At 42.4% G+C, this 14,575-nt stretch overlaps 1 protein-coding gene across 20 annotated transcripts in view; it reads right to left on the minus strand.

Moving 5' to 3' along the window:
* Positions 1-8,496, minus strand: part of Ccdc158 (coiled-coil domain containing 158) — an 87,045-nt gene extending 78,549 nt beyond the window's left edge. For 14 of the 20 annotated variants that reach the window (XM_085836877.1, XM_085836868.1, XM_085836867.1 and 11 more), the window contains exons 1-2: positions 7,608-8,041; positions 1,168-1,211 (exon numbers count right to left, since the gene is read on the minus strand). The gene's annotated coding sequence lies outside the window, so the exon portion shown is untranslated. The other 6 variants (XM_085836879.1, XM_085836863.1, XM_085836862.1 and 3 more) reach the window with 5 other exon arrangements.
* Positions 8,497-14,575: the final 6,079 nt, after the last annotated feature.

Raw genomic sequence — 14,575 nt, forward strand, 5'->3', positions numbered from 1 at the left:
TTCCTTTGGACTCTTGTTAAGGTGGACTCTTATTAAGGTGGACCCAACTACAATAGAACATCTCTAGGGCAAGATGATTTACAGTTAAGTCCAATTTTGGTTGGCTATGCTACTTAAAAGTAGGTCTATTCAGGTTCCCAGATTTATCAACTAGTGATTCACACTTACAATGATGGACCATTCTATCTTCCATAGAAACTTAAGACTGGGGATTTCACAGGGTTGGTGTACACTCCCCTAAAAGCAGACTAAAGGTCTAAGGAGAGTAACAGTGAACAGCACTTACTGCCAGTGTTTATTAATTACCAACTGCTTAGTAACATCACCCTGATGTGCATTTTATTTCAATCCCACTCCTTTTCCCAGGAAGCTGTCATCAAGGAAGCACTACCTCTGTAATCTTGACAACAACATTGGACATCTCTAAGATTATGATATGGAGGTGGTATGCATACTTCACAAGAGCAAAGGTTAACTGGAAAAACTCATGCATAAGCCCTCCTATACAAGGATCTGCCTCAAAATATGTGCATACAGCACTACCTAGTAGGGTAGTAATAACATGAATTAAAATGCATGTTTATAATTTGGGCTGTGTACAGCAACTTACTGCCCCATAATAAATGATTGTATCTTTCTATTTATTCAGAAAGAAGATACAACATTTATATAAGTCTGTGAACACACAAAAAAGTAGAATTGACCTGGTTTAACTAAATATAAACACAGGGCTATTGTAATATAATACAGAAGTTGGCTGTTTAGATCAAATGTCATCAGTACATCCCAGATGGCAGAAAGCTAACACTGAAGAGTACATAACCCAGATAGAGAAAGCTTCATACTGTTGCATAACGATTAGAGCACAGGCACAACTTCTAGCTCTGAGCTTCAATTTCTATCTACACCAAATGAGATGACCTCTGAGCTTTTCAAACCTTTTCTAACCAGCCAAAGCTAGGAACTATTCTGGCCTTAGCTACCAAACCTCTCTCGGGTCCATGAGATTCATCCGTGAAAACAGAGCTCCACAAAACCCAGTCTGAAAGCCACAGATACAAAGCTCTTGTTGCTTTTATAGTTAGATATTCCAGGTTAGCTACGCATCAAGTTCAATGATTCACATTTTCAAAACTATTAACCGATAATTAGTAAAATAAGAGATACCTTAATTTCTGGATATTCTTATTTTCAGTTACTTCTATTAACACCTGAAAAATGAAATTTGCTTATTAATCTACTTCACTGACTAAAATTTACTGCTCCCCAAAAGTTGAATTTATAAATTTTTAACATTTAAGGTTTGGAAATACTTGTATGTTTATTTCTTTACTATTTGTGTGTGTTTGTGATAGCAGAGACATGTGTGTACCGTGGCCTGTGTGTTGAAGTCAGAGGACAACTTTTTGGATGGAGTCAGTTCTCTCCTTTCCTGTGAGTAGTGGGCTTTCTGCTACCCAAGTCCCAAGTGTACACATCATGGGCTTCTCTGCAGTGTTCAAGCTGAGGACTTGCTGCAATGACAATGGCTACTGGATGCCTTTGCCTGGGCAAAGCATTTGACCAGTACATCTCTAAAATTTCCAACATCCTATGATTTCCTACAGAAAAGTCACAAAAGACACTTTTTATGGCTAATTCCAGTTACAGGCAAATGCAAAGGAGGATGGATCTGTTTAAGTTGTCCTGGATAAATTTTAATGCATTTCATTGTGCTTATCATCTCTACATATGTCTTTGCAATTTCATTACATCTATGTTATCTTAAATTTATTCTCATCTGCCCACTAAACCTGCTTTTCAGAGTTCTTAGCTATTGATGCTATGACCTTTGCTTCCTGAGTTAGACAAGCTAGTATCCTCCACTATTCTTCAACTATCTAAACTAACACATACAACTGATCAGTGAGTGTATTTTGCCGAGTCTGTCTCTGTCACAAAGTAGAGTTCAGTAAAGACATATTAGATGTGGTAAGTCACTGGGCAAGAATCCTTGAATGGTCTAACTTTAGTTCTATTGTTTTTTTTTTTTTTAATGCTCTCATGAACTCTCACCAGACCCACTATAAAATATCTTTAAAAGTATTCCTTGTTTCCCTTAAAAGCAATGTCATTTTCCTATCTTGCTCCAACAGTAGTGGGCAAAGCCCTTCACCATCTGACTTAAGCCCCTCTTCCCCAGCCATACACCGTACTCTAATGCAAGTCCCTCTTGCTATGTTCTAAGTATTGAGTTCTTCAAGGTCTTCTATTTGCATTGGTCTTTCATTCTTCCTTTCCTCCCTAGCAACAACTAGGCTTCAGTTTAAAGGTACAGAGAAAGAGGTTCAATACCATGTTTGATCCTATGATCTTGAAAACTGATGTGCTAATAAGAGAAAGGAAATGCCTCGGGATAATTTAATTGGTGTATTTGGAACACAAATATAGTTTAGCTCCTTTTCTCATATCTAAACTGATAAGCTTCAAGAAAGTAACCCCTGCACTGTCTTACAGTTTTATTGCTTTGACGAGACAACATGACCAAGGCAACTCTTATAAAGACACACATTAATTGGGGCTGATTTAGTTTCAGAGGTTTAGTCCATTATCATCATGGCAGGAAGCATGGCGACATGCAGGCAGACATGGTGCTGGAGAAGCCAAGAGTTCTACATCTTGATCTGAAAGCAGCCAAGAGGGGACTCTGATTCCACACTGGGCAGAGCTTGAGCATAGGAGGCCTCAAAGCCCACCTGCACAGTGACACACTTCCTCCAACAAGGTCACACCTCCTCAAGTAAGGCCACACCTCCTAATGGTGCCATTCCCTTTGGCCAAGAATTCAAACACATGAATCTATGAGGGCCAAACCTATTCAAACCACCACATGCACATTTTGCAAAAGCCTCACAAAGAGCAAGCATTTAATAACAATTATTGTTAATGGCATTTGGGTAGTTTACATAAATACAGTATCTATTACTACCAAGGGTAGAGCTGTCTTAGATCAAGACCAACTTAAGTCCTGCCTTGTAAACTTATAATGGGGAAAAAGAAATACTAATGAAAATAAAACAAAAGTATAATTTTCAAATTTTTCAGTTAAAATATATATGACTTTGGAGATTCTCCTGGTAAAATGAAGAAAACAGTGCAGCACATCACGAGATGGATTAGAACTACATTAGGTAGAGTAGGCCGGTGTAGGAAAGCCTTTCTACGGTGGTGCTTGATTTGAATGATACTTCTTAAAACACCACATACAAACGTGAGAAGATCAGTGAGGCTCCAGTGTGACTGTGGCATGAGAGGCCTGCTCATGGACATTATGTGCACATGTGCTGAAAAGACAGTAGCTCACCAGCTCCGTCTGGATACCCTGAGAAGAAACTGGTGAAGCTGGCAGGGCTGAGGTGTGTGGGCTCTTTCAAGGGCTTTGGGACTTTCTGTAACTACTGTCACTGAAGGATTTGTAACCAGGGACAAATGCTCCTTCAGCAGCTATGTGGAGAGTATTCATAGTGGCTGTGAGGCCTGTTAGGAGGCCCTTAGAGAAGTCCACTCTAACTCTAAAGTAGGTCAAGGCTCAAAAGGGGCCAGGACTGGTACTGGGCTGGTCAGAGGCCAGCTATAAGTAGGGAGAAGGACTCTTTCTTGGGTGATGACCATATTCTAAAACTGAATGCTGTAGCTGACTACACAACTCTGTAATTTATTGAAAATTACTGGGCTGTACACTTACAATAGGTAAAAGTATATAATACATGAATTATACCTCAAAAGGCAGCTTCAGGAGGACTAATGAGGGGGAGTGGGAGATAACTGCCTGGGTCACAGAAGTGGATCAGTTAAACTTGAGCACTACTTTTTCCAGAACCCTGAAACAACAAAAACATCTTCATCCTTATTGCCTTAGGGTCAACCAGGTTGCTATCCTCTTTTCATGGAAGCACTCTGACCTTGGATACCCAGGAGTCTCCAACTTTTCTTTAATAGACACCTGATAGAAATCTAATAATGGCTAAGAAGTATATCTATGCTAATTTTTAACATTTCATTTTTTTATATTTTTGATAATTTCATATGTGAGTACTACATTTAAGTACTCTTTAGCCCTTCCTCTCCTGCCTACAACTTCCCCCATATTCCCCCATCTTCTCTCAAATTCATGACCTCTTCTCTAAATATTATTGCATATACAAATACACACACATATACATACACACATGTACATACATACAACCTGCTGAGTCCATTTGGTGTTGCTTGCATATGCATGTGTTTTGGCTGACCATTTGGGACTGGAAAACCTCTCAGGGGCCTTGTCCCTGGAAAAGGCTGATTCTTCCTCTCCAAGCAGCTATTAATTGCCTGTAGCTCTTCATTTAGGGATGGGGCCTTGTGAAATTTCTCTCATCCACATTGGCATGCCAACTGGTGTTGTCATTGTATAGGTCTTGTTTAGGCAATCATATATTTGAAATTTCATGGATACAGTTTCTCTTTCATATATAGAAGACACAATCTTACAACAGATTTCTGGTCCTCTGGCTATTACAACCTTTCTACCCCTCTTCATGGATATTTCCTGAGCCTTAAGTGTAGGGGTTGTACTGTAGATGTGTCAAGAGGAGATGAACACCTCAGTCAGTTGTTCTCTGCATGTCAACCATCTATGGCTTTTTGTAATCATCTCAGCTGCAGAAAGCAGCTTTTTTGATGAAGAGTGAGAATTACACTTACTTGAGTAGAAGGATAAGCAATGTAGAACACAGAAAGCATACTGGTTTAGGAAAGTGCTAGGTTCTCCCCTAGGGTCCACAACCTGGTCAGTCATGGGTAGCTGACCAGGTTTTACAGTTACAGGTATAAATTCCCTTGTCTTGAATGGGCCTTAAATCCAATTAGACAGCTGTTGGTCAAGACATGAGTGGCACTACTACACTACTAGGTTGTCTTGCCATGCTTGTCACTGTTCTGATGTGTCACTTTCTTCTTTGCTCTCTTTAGCAAAAATAAACAGTGATATATCAATTGAAAAATAGAAGCCTTAAAATTGGCTTAAATGGCAGATTACCTCCTCATTGTACACAACTATCTTCTTTCTTATAGAACTTCCTATTCACTCTCTTAAGATTTATAGAATTCAAGAAAATATAGTGACTCCAATACTATACCCACTGCTACGTTAGCTATAATTTGTTGTTGTTGTTGTTATTGTTGTTGTTGTTGTTTCGAGACAGGGTTTCTCTGTATATATAACCCTGGCTGTCCTGGAACTCACTTTGTAGACCAGGCTGGCCTCGAACTCAGAAATCCGCCTGCCTCTGCCTCCCGAATGCTGGGATTAAAGGCGTGCACCACCATGCCCGGCAAGCTATAGTTTTAAAGTATTCATTCATGCAGGGTTCTGTGTGACTTAGGTGCACTGCTCTATACATTTAGTATCCATAGTGACTGTAGCAAATTACCACAAACATAGCAGTCAGAAACAACAAATATCTCTTCTTTTGTGGTTCTGGAAGTGATAGTTCAGTATCAGTCTCCAAGAGCTTGAAAGCAAGATATGGGAGAGATTCTACATCTCCTCCAATCCATTTCGCATCTACATTGACCACCACCATTCCTAGATTTAGCCACATTACTCTAGTCTCTGCCTTTGTAGTCTTATCTTCTTCCCCACCTCCTTCTGCTTCTCTATGATCCGTGAGTTTACATTGAGGGCAAACATAATTTAAGTTGATCCCTCCCTTCCAAGATGTTGGCATTGAGGCTAGAGAGATGATTCCATAGTTAAGAGCACTCATTGCTCTTGCAGAGGATCTGGGTTTGGTTCCCAGCACCCACATGATAGTATATATACCACCATCAGTAACTACAGTTCCAGGAAATCTGATGCCCTTTTCTGACCTCTGTGAGCAACAAACACTAACATGGCATACATACATACATACATACATGCAGGCAAAACACACAAAAATAAATCTAAATTTTAAAAACAAATTCTTGATTTAAATCACATATGCAAAACCTTTCTCAAAAACACTTCCAGGCTCCAGAGATTAAGAGCTAACTTTTTAGGTGGCCAGTATTTGGCTTGTTATGCCATACAGTTAACCCCATGCACTTTGGAGATAGGTGGTTTCAGAAAAGGCCCTTTTAAATGGATGCTATAGGTTTGTTTTTGTATTTTAAGTCAGGGTCTCTCTACATAGCCCTGGCTGGCCTGGAGCTCTCTATGGAGACCTCACAGAGATCTGCCTGCCTCTGCCTCTCTGCCTCTGCCTCTCTGCCTCTCTGCCTCTCTGCCTCCTGAGTGCTAGAATTCAAGGTGTGTACCACCACACCAGCTTTAGATTCTAGAGTTTTAAAGTGGATCACTCTAATACAGAAGAACAGAGTCACCCCTGAAACTAAAACAGCAAGCAAAGGCCTTGTAGATACATCAAATAAATCTTTAACCGCTACATTGAGAGGGTAAAAAGCACTATGACATGAAATCTAGTTCACACTCAACTAAAATGAATAGATAACTGTATTAAAATTTAAAATATGGGACTGGAATGATGGCTAGGCCTTAAGAGCACTTGCTGCTCTTCTAGTGAGTGAGTCCAGTGTCCAGGTCCCAGCACCTTTATGGCTGCTCAAAACCTTCTGTAAGTCCAGTTCCAGGGAATCCCACAACCCCTTCTAGCCACCACAGGCATCAGGCACCCACATGGTGCCCTTACACACAGGCAGGCAAAACACTAAATTAACCTAAAATAAAAATACATCTTTAAAAAAAATAAAAAATGTGGCACAGAGGTTGGTATTTCAGATCTCTGCCTCAACTTTCCCACTCCCATAGACCATAGGTATACACACATTAGCAGTCCTGTCTAACACACCCTCTGGGAAGATTCAAAACTCTGGACCTTTTTTTTTTTTCTTATGTAGTTATCAGTCAAAACACACCGAGGAACAGCCCACACCACTTACTTGTTTTCTGCATTCCCATGACCTTAAAGCCAACTTGACATTTAACAGGAGCAATGCCTAGGACAGCTCTATTGGGGACTTCTGCAAGTGTTGTGGGAAAGGAGGCTGTTGCTGAGGTGGAAAGTCTAGGACCTGAAGTGGATTATCAAGAGGCTCCAGCCACACAGTCTCATGTGGGACGAAATACTGGTGACAGCCCGAGACTCCACTGTCTGTCCCCACAGTTTCCCATCTCTTCCAGAGGGTCCCAGGAGCCAGACCAGAACAAAATTGAGCAGGGAGCAGTCCTGTTGGACCCAAGGAATTCTGCAAGTGACTCTGCAGTCACGAAGACCCAGGTTTCCCGCCACTGTCCCTGGGGAAAAGGGACAGTGTACAAAGTGTAAAACAGCTGTACAAAGTGATTGGGCTGCTACCACGTGTGAACATAAGGCCATGGAAAGTTCCAGAAGGAACAGGAGTCGATCCAGGTCCTCAGGAGAACGACCCTGCCCTGTACCCCGAGGCGCACTCCGTCCCCATACCTGCTAACAACACCTAGTCCTAAGAGACCGGCCGCATGTCCGCGGGGGCCGCGGCCGCACCTGCGCGACCCCGTCGGCTCCCACTGCACCCGAGACCGCGACCCCGCGCAGCTACCTTACCGCGGCACCCGACCGGCCACCTCGAGGCCTCGAGATCCCTGCTTCTGCGGAGCGCAAGCCCGGTCTGACGGTTGGTGGCAAGGAACTTAGGACGAAAGGAGGCGGGGTGTGAGGAAAGGGCGGGGCGTAAGGAGGGCGGGGCGTTAGAGAAGCCGGAAGGTTGAGGTACGAGAAAAGGCGGAGCGTGAGGTGTGAGGGTGTGAAGAGGAGGGCGGGACCGGAAAAGGAAGCGGGGAGGCTGAGGCAGAAGAAGAGTGGCGGGGCCTGAGAGAGAGAGAGAGAGAGAGAGAGAGAGAGAGAGAGAGAGAGAGAGAGAGAGAGAGAGAGGGAGAGAGACAGAGACAGAGACAGAGAGAGAGAGAGAGATACAGAGAGAGAGACAGAGAGAGAGAGAGAGACAGAGAGAGCGAGAGAGTGCGCTGCCCGTGAGGGGGCGGGGCAGGCAGCCTGTAAGACCACGCCCCCGGACTGCTACGTGCTCCCCCTCCCCTACCCCGTCGCCAAGGCAACCAGGGAGGCCCAACAAGCCACATTTCCTCGCTTACTACTGCCCTGCAACCGGACTCCTTAGCTAACCTCACTCTCCTGTCGTCCTCACAGAGGCCCCACAAAGATCCTCCCAGCTACCAAATGACACAGATCCTCTCTGTTACCTGCGCTCTGAGGGAAGGGCAGGCTGACATCCTTATTCACCTGTGCAGTCTACTCCCCCTACCCCACCCCACCCCACCCCTGCCTGTTCAAGCTAACAGAATAACTTGCATTTTGCAGCTCGCCTGTGCTTAGCCTGTGCTTTTAAGTTGCACTTCCGGACTGTTTTTTCAGGTTCAGAGTTCTCAGGATAGCTGACCTTTCTGCCTTCGGAGAGCTGTTTCCTCTTCTGTGCTTCGGTTACTGTCGTTAACTCTTAACGACTGTACACTCTGACTCCAGCGTGCTGTTCAAATTAGCATCCCAAAGAAAGAGTTCCAAAGAGGCAGAAGATGAGAGATACAACCTGTAGGGGTTGTTGTTTTGAAGACAGAGATTCCCCATGTTGCCCAGGGTGGCCACAAACTTGGAATCCTTCTGCCTTAGACTATGCTCTTACAGAAGTGTATAGATCAAACTTTTGCTTTGTGATGTTGGATTCTCTTAACTATCAAGGTTAGGGTAATCAACACATATACAGTGTATAAATTGACTATAAATATCAAACACTTTTATGTAATGCAATTACAAATTGTAACAGTTTATGAAGTACCATTGAAGACTTTTGTCATACCGCTTACTGCCTTGGAGACAACTAGGATTATAGCGTCAAGTACATAAACAGGAAATTAAACTATAATCACCAAGCAGGACCTTAAATGGCTAGCCTCTGTGACTAGACTGAAAACAAGTTCCAATTAGTTTCCTTTAAACCTTTTCATTTCTATCAAAACATAAGTGTGTTCTTATGGCATAAAAACATTTTAATTACCTAACACGTGACTCTTATTGCTGTCTCACTTTGTGTGTGTTTGTACCCTGATTAAAGTTTTTTCTTCTCTTGATCGGGCTATGTGACTTAGGAAGACTCAGCCTAAATGTGGGTCCCAGCCCAGTTAGGAGGGGTGGAAGGGAAACCTTCCAAAGGTGAGTTTGTGGTTGTCCCCACAATCCTTTGTTACCATCAGAACCCAGTTTCTTTAACCTTCCCATGTGGACTGAAAACCAGGGGCTCCCCAGGCCTCCTGTGCCAGCCTAGGGTTGCTAAGGCACCCAGCCTTGTACACTAAATAGGTCCTGGGTTTTCAGCATCTTCAGAGGGATACAGACCTTACTGTGAAAGGCGAAGTAATAAAGCCTCGCCTAAATATGCATTCACTGTGTTCCTCTAGAGAACACTAACTATAGTAGGGGTGCAAGTGGAGCTCAGAGGTCAGTGTGGGGTGTCTTCCTCGAAGAGAGCTTTCCCTCTGCCTTTTTACATAGGTTCTGGAATCTAACACAGGGAGTCAAGCTTGCTAGGTGAGTCCATTTCCCGGCTGAGCCATACTGCGGGCTCCACCTTAGTTCCTGAGATAGGGTCTCTTACTGAGCCTGGAGCTCACAGTTGGCTAGACTGACCCACCAGCAAGACCCAGAGAGCCTCCTGTCTCTGTCTCCCCAAGCTTTTGAATATGTGGGTGCTGAGGACCCAAACTCCAGTCTTCATACTCGCAGGGCAAGAACTGTATAAAAACAAAACCTCCTTGCCTTATAGAACAAAGAGCTTAAAGAGGAAGGAAGGGATCCAGGATTCCTTAAGCAGCCATTCATTATTGCACAGACGTTGATAGGCACCAGGCTTAAGTGATGAGTGATGAATAGTATATCATCTCGTTCTTTTTGTTTGTTTTAAAATTTTTAAATGTTATGTGTGTGGGTGTCTTTCATATATATACACATTCCAATCACATTTCATATATACACATATATATATACATATATATAATACATTCCAATCACATTTCATATATATAGATATACATTCCAATCATATTTCATATATATGTATACATATACATGTATATGTATATGTGTGTGTGTGTGTGTGTGTATGTATATATATCTTTGCACCAAGGAGGTGTTGTATTCCCTGGGACTGGAGTCACAGGCAGTTGTGATTCCAATCACATTTCATTACAAGAACAGCCTGTGCTCTTAAACCACTGAGTCATCTCTCCAGTCATGCTACTGAGCATTTTTCCCCTGTTGTTCTAGGAATCATATTCCAATCATATATGCTATGCAAATGCTGCAAAATACACACCTACATATGGTATGTATGTGTGTGTGTATATATATATATATACACATATATATATATGTATATATATACATATATATATATATACATACATATATATGTATGTATGTATGTATACATACATACATACATACATATATGGTTGTTTTATGTACATTTTAATGTAACAGAGTTGCTTAGAACAGTATTTTAAATATGTATGCCACATACCCCATATATATCCCATACATATACATATATGTATATCATATATATATCACAACTCCAACAACACTATCTTTTAAGAGTATGTTAAAATATACATAAAATGATCATTTTAACCTTTTGAAAACTACATTTATTTGTTTGTTTATTTGTATAGAGCACATGTGGTGGTCAGAGGGCACCTTGCAGGCCTTGGCTCCTGCCTTCCACCATGTGTGTCCGAGATATTAAAGCCAGTCGGTCAGATTTGGCTACAAGTACATTTACCCATTATGCTGTCTCACTGGCCCATGGGCCCATTTTTGGCATTTTTATTATAAGTGGCATTAGCTCACTCACTCTTTTGCTGGTTCTTTGTTTGTTTGCTTATTGTATTTGGTTTTTGTTTTGTTTTGTTTTAAGCACATAGCGATCTGCAGCCATCATGACCAGTCCTCTCTGAAACTTTGTTCTTCCCCAGCTGGAACTTGGTGCTTATTATATTCTAGTTTCTGCAACCCCAGCAATCATTGTTCTAGTTTCTGTGTCTATGGCCTTGTCTGCTGTAGGCACTGCTCATATGTATAAGCAAATAGAGCTTTTTAAAAAAGGTTTATGTTATTTCTACGAGGGTTTTTCTTACATGAACATATATGTACAACATTCGTGCCTGGTGCCCTTGGGGCCAGAAAATGGAGTTGTGACCCCTCAAACTAGATTACAGGTGGTTGTGAGCCACCATACAAGTGCTGGGAACTAAGCTTGGGTCATGTGGAAACGCAGTAAGTACTCTTACCTGGTGAGCCATCTCTCAGCCCCCAGTGTCTGCTTTTATGTGTCCAGCCTACTTAATGTGTTTTGATGGTTTATTTCTACAAATGTATTCCACTCCCTTTGCTTTGTTTTGTTCTGAGACACAGTCTTGTGTGGCCCAGGCTGACCTCAAACTCACTCCATAGTCAAGGATGACCTTGAATCCTGATCTTCCTGCCTCCACCTTCCAAATGCTAGGGTTACAGGTGTGTACCACCATGCCCAGAGAATTTCATTCTGTATATATACATACATACACATATACATATATATACACACACATATATATACACACACATACATATATACATATATAACATGTACATATCACATGGAGTTATTTGCTCGTGTGTTCCTGGAATCCTCGAAGTCCTTGTACAGTAAGTATATGTGCGTGTCTTCCTGTCTGTTTTTGTTGTTGCTAGTTTTCTTGCTTGCTTTTTGAGACAAGGGTATCCCTACATAGCCCAGACTGGCCTGGAATGTCACATGTAGCCCAGCTGCCCTTGAATTGACAATACTCCTGTTTCTGTGGCTGAGCACTGGGGTGGCAGGTGTGCATCATGAGTATAGCATCCATGAGTCATGCCCGATGTACGCTGATAAAACTGCCGTGGCAATTACAATCACGGTAGATCCCTTCTGAAAGATTTTGATTATCTGTGCTGTGATTATTGTGACACGGGCCTTACTGTAGCTTGAGGAGCAGGTGCTGTACATTGTCTGTTCCTTGTTCTCCTTCTTGATTCTCACTGAACCCCAGTTATGGGGAAGTATCCATCATAATGTTCTATGGCTCTGCACTTCAGGGAAAGTTCCACCATGGAGATCCTATTGGAATAAACTAACTTCCGTGCCTTCATGCTTTTCCCAAGAACCTGCTTTCAGGGGCAGTGTGTAAACCACTTCTGGCCTTTGCAGGCCAGGAGCTGCCGGCTACCTAAGGCCATCTTAGGAAGGCTCATGAAGAGTTGACTCTTTTTGTGTATAAAATATTGCCTAGAGAAATGGGCAAGCTTTAAAATAAGCTGTATTTTGTTTTAGATTGTTCAGAATCATTCTAAGACTATATAATTTATTCCAACCTGTACTTCAACATCTTGTCTGCAATGACTTGAATAAATCGGTGGCCCAGAAGGACCACTAGATGTCACCCTGGCTTCATTTTCAGAGACGTTCTTGAGCAGTTAAAAACAACCAAAATTCAATGCTTTGAAAACTAATTAGGATTCCAACATTTGGGAGGCAGAAGCAACTGGATCTTTGTGAGTCTGTGGCCAGCCTGGTCTACGGAGCTTTCTCCAGGCCAGTTACAGCTATATAGTGAGACCTTGTCTCAACAAAACAAACATTAATAAATATATAAAATAAAAATTGTATTAGAGATGTCAGCAAAAGTAGGAGCTGTAGCTTGAAGGCAGAGCTGTTGTCATTGAGAGCATGAAAGGCCCTTGTATCCCTGATGCACATATACCCATTGCAAAAAAAAAATAGTAAAAATAGAAAGATACTATGGCATTTGAAAGAGTTGAGTATGGGAATGCTAGGCGGGGAGCAAGGTGTTGTGGCTATATTTCTCCTCTGTGGACACACGATGAGACTTGTAAGATAGACCTTGCAGAATTTGTCAAATACACACACACACACACATACATACATACATACATACATACATACACACACACACTGGGCATGGTGGTACACACCTGTAACCCTAGCATTTGGAAGGTGGAGGCAGGAAGATCAGGATTCAAGGTCATCCTTGACTATGGAGTGAGTTTGAGGTCAGCCTGGGCCACACAAGACTGTGTCTCAGAACAAAACAAAGCAAAGGGAGTGGAATACATTTGTAGAAATAAACCATCAAAACACATTAAGTAGGCTGGACACATAAAAGCAGACACTGGGGGCTGAGAGATGGCTCACCAGGTAAGAGTACTTACTGCTTTTCTAAAGGACCCAAACTCAGTTCCCAGCACCCACATGTGTAGTTGTCACCTGATGGGGTGTGTCTATTATGAAAATGATTTTTTTTAATTAGTAAAGTAGAGACAAGTCTAAATATGAGGCAGAAGGATAAGGATGTAGCAGAAATCAGAAAAGAGAGACGGTGACACTTTTCTTCTGAGGTCTTTCTTCCAAATCAGGAAGAAGCTAGGTGGGGAATCCTTGAACTACTCCCTCCGATTAGTTGTCTGTCCTCTGACCTCCACAGGCACACCATGGCTGCCAGGTCAAGTTACCTCCATACCAAAGTGACAGTGTGAAGACCCTGTGAAACCCAGAGGAAAAAGTCATACTATAATGTGTGTGTGTGTGTGTGTGTGTGTGTGTGTGCGCGCGCGCGCGCGCGCGCGCGTTCAAACGCCTTCAGGATACTCATGTGGAGGTCAGAGGGCAACCTTAAGTGTCGCTGCTTGCCTACTACCTAGTTTGAGATGGGGTCTCTGCTTCATACTATCGACTTCCTAGCTGACTTACAGCTTCCGGGTTATCCATCACCATCTTTGGTCTGCCGGTGGGAGAACGGGGATCATGGACACAGGCACCACTGTGGCTGGCTTTTACGAGGGTGTTAGACCTCACTTGCATAACAGTGCTTAACCTATTGAGCCCACCCCACTGTTTTTTATTTTTTAGACATAATATTGCTGTATTACTAAGGCTGAACTTTTAGAACTCACGATTCTCCAGCTTAGGTGGGACTACAAACCCTCACCACCATGCCCAGCTTTCCTTTCAGTCTTTGTTTACAAATTAAGCTGCAGAAGGAAGTATCAATAAAAACAGCCTAAGGAAGTATCAATAAAAATATCCTAAATTACCCTTAAGGATCAACTCGGGTTTACCACTTTCACTTGGCTTACCTGTTTCCATTAGAAGATTACCATTATATAAAAATGATATTTTTTCCCTGCTATTGGGCCCTTTGGGTAACGTTATTAGTGCAAACAGTAATAAAATAAAACAATACAGGCCTTGTGCTGTATATTAAATGTTAGCCTTTGGAGGAGGGAGGAATAGGAGGGTCTCGTGTGAACTTTATGACCTTGACCTTCAGATGCTGCTGATGTGGTACTAAGTAGAGCTTCATGTATGCCAAGCAAGCACGCTAACAACTGAGCTACACTCCCCCCATGCCAGCCTAAGCATCACAGGTGTAGCTCATGTGTTTATTTATTGTGTGCGTGTGTACATA

The sequence above is a fragment of the Mus caroli genome, unplaced genomic scaffold (genome assembly GCF_978045245.1).
Source record: "Mus caroli unplaced genomic scaffold, Mus_caroli_1 scaffold_4, whole genome shotgun sequence".
Taxonomy (NCBI): domain Eukaryota; kingdom Metazoa; phylum Chordata; class Mammalia; order Rodentia; family Muridae; genus Mus; species Mus caroli.